Source organism: Aplysia californica, unplaced genomic scaffold (assembly GCF_000002075.1).
Source record: "Aplysia californica isolate F4 #8 unplaced genomic scaffold, AplCal3.0 scaffold00853, whole genome shotgun sequence".
Lineage (NCBI taxonomy): Eukaryota > Metazoa > Mollusca > Gastropoda > Aplysiida > Aplysiidae > Aplysia > Aplysia californica.
In genome coordinates, this window is record NW_004798123.1 from 33,126 (window position 1) to 36,263 (window position 3,138).

General features: G+C 38.3%; 1 protein-coding gene across 1 annotated transcript in view; it reads right to left on the reverse strand.

The window, feature by feature from the left end:
• LOC101850913 overlaps nucleotides 1-3,138 on the reverse strand; it is a gene marked incomplete in the record, with an annotated part of 24,612 nt that overhangs the window by 7,848 nt on the left and 13,626 nt on the right.

A 3,138-nucleotide genomic window follows, 5' to 3' on the forward strand; every position in this document is an offset into this window, starting at 1 on the left:
TGTGTGTATGTTTGTGTGAGTAAGCTGGCACAGATTATATGGGTTTTTAGACTTGGTCAATCTTTTTTCAATAAAATCCACACAGAAATGTTGGATACGAAAGGTAGATCTATTCAGTCAATATACAAAACTTGGATAAAAATTCCGAAATCTGCGGAAAAATGAACATTTCTTGACTTTCATTATTTTGTCGCGCCGGATTTTACCACGATACCTGACAAGTGTTTCGAGCAGCGAAGAGTGTGGGATAAAAATTTTCTTTTTAATAAAGGGGAAGCAATCCACAAACATTTTCCATGTTGTTAGTAAGAAGACTTGTTACTTCCCTTCCATAGCACAAAAAACGTACGCAACGAAATTATGGCAGCGTGGTGGAATCAGGCTCTCGTCAAAATAATCAAAGTGAAGAAACTTGCATTTTTCCGCAGGTTCGTGAATTTTTATCAAATTTTTATTTTTTGGCTCAACACCGTTCATGCCCATTAAAGAACTCATTTCTGCATGGATTTTTCTGAAAAACATTGATTTAAAGACACGGAAAATGCTAATTTTCAGTTACCATGGACTCTTAAGCTAAGAAAATAACTAACCTTTAGCGGCCATTTTCTCACTAATGTTACCTCTGAAAACAGGTGACCCCCACCTCCTTTTTTCGGAATTATCTCGACTTGTATTCAAGATAAATGGATACTTTTTTCGTCCAAATGAAAACAAGTGAACAAGCTTTAAGATGATACTAATAACTCTACATGCCCAAAAATTGACGAGAGCCTGATTCCACCCCGCTGCCTCACATTTCTTGACTTTCATTATTTTATCACGCCGGATTTCACCACGCTACCTCACAAGTGCTTCGAGCAGCAAAGAGAGTGGGATAAGAATTTTCTTTTTTAGTGAAGGTGAAGCAATCCACAAACGTTTTCTATGTTTTTAGTAAGATGACTCGTTACTTCCCTTCTGACCATCAATGAAATTTATTTATAGAGGCACCAGCCATCCATGTCCATGTGCTGTTTTAGCCTTACTTCCCTTCTATACCACAAAAAAATACGCTACGAAATTTAACATAATGAGTAATAACCATTCTACTCTTTTATACAATCTAGTATTCTAATCTACGCCAATGGTTCCGTCAGTTTTTGCTGAAGCAACTCATACCGTAATACTGTCACTAGGCAGTTTACCAATAGACTGAGCTTATACCGGTTTCGAACTAAACAAACAGAGAATTGGTATTACGGGTTTGCCAGTTCATTTTGACAGTCTACCGTTATGTTTTTGTTTTACTTGGCGGTCCATCGATGCAGTCTGTCTGTTTTATTTTGACACTACTGTAATATTTTTGTTTTACTTGAAGGTCTGCCGAAATGTATCTATTTTATTTTGACTCTACTGTAATATTTTTGTTTTACTTGAAGGTCTGCCGAAATGTATCTATTTTATTTTGACTCTACTGTAATATTTTTGTTTTACTTGAAGGTCTGCCGAAATGTATCTATTTTATTTTGACAGTCTGCCGCAATGTTTGTTTTCTGTGACAGTCTACAGCAATGTCTTTGTTTTACTTCCAAATTTATCACAATGTATTTGTTTTACTTGCAATTTATCACAATGTATTTGTTTTACTTGCAAATGTATCACAATGTATTTGTTTTACTTGCAAATTTATCGCAATGTATTTGTTTTACTTGCAAATTTGTCACAATGTATTTGTTTTACTTGCAAATTTATCACAATGTATTTGTTTTACTTGCAAATTTATCACAATGTATTTGTTTTACTTGCAAATTTATCACAATGTATTTGTTTTACTTGCAAATTTATCACAATGTATTTGTTTTACTTGCAAATTTATCACAATGTTTTTGTTTTACTTGAAGGTCTCTCACAATGTTTTATTTTGACATTCTGTCACAGTGTATCAATCTGTTCTACATGACAGTCTGTCACAGTGTATCAATCTGTTCTACATGACATTCTGTCACAGTGTATCAATCTGTTCTACATGACATTCTGTCACAGTGTATCAATCTGTTCTACATGACATTCTGTCACAGTGTATCAATCTGTTCTACATGACATTCTGTCACAGTGTATCAATCTGTTCTACATGACATTCTGTCACAGTGTATCAATCTGTTCTACATGACAGTCTGTCACTGTGTATCTGTTCTACATGACAGTCTGTCACAGTGTATATATCTGTTCTACATGACAGTCTATCACAGTGTATCTGTTCTACATGACAGTCTGTCACAGTGTATCAATCTGTTCTGTATGACAGTCTGTCACAGTGTATCAATCTGTTCTACATGACAGTCTGTCACAGTGTATCTGTTCTTCATGTTTTTGTAAAGTGTTTTACGGCGCTCGCAACTGCATTAGGTCATATGAGCGCGCGGGACACACATAATAGTTTCAGTTGGTAGAACATTTTGAATGTTACCCGGGTGGCGACCGAAGCCTACTCTTAGCGATTTTAGACCACCAAGGGATCTTTAATGGGCGCAACTTGCACACGGGCCCTCCGAGATTTTTCGCCCTTGTCCGAGAAGGCTAGGTGTAGATCTTTATACCCGAAGATCAGGGGTGTGGCAAAAAGACAGCAGTAAGAAGAAGCGAAGGAGTAGCAGTAGAAAGGCTGCAGACAGAATCAGGAGCCCAGAGGAAGGGGCAAAGGAGGTGAGGGGGTGGTGGCAGAAAGACGAGACGAAAGCAGACGACAGAACATTGCTAGAGAGCAGGAAATGAGGTGAAAGGAGAGAATTTAGAAAAGAAAATTTTTCGGTCGCCACCCAGATTCGAACCTGGGACCTATTGAATGAGAGGCCAACACCTTAACCTCTAGGCCACGAGAGCCCCCTCTCCTAGTCTACTACCATCAGCAATCCTAATCCTCTGACCTCACCCGTAAACCTACATCTAAACCAACCCCTAACCCAAATCCAGATCAAAACAAGAACCAACTTGCACACACAAGTAGACCCGGGGCTCTCGTGGCCTAGAGGTTAAGGTGTTGGCCTCTCATTCAAAGGTCCCGGGTTCGAATCCTGGTAGCGACCGAAAAATTTTCTTCTCTAAAATTGTCTCCTTTCACATTCTTTCCTGCTCTCTAGCAATGTTCTGTTGTCTGCTTTC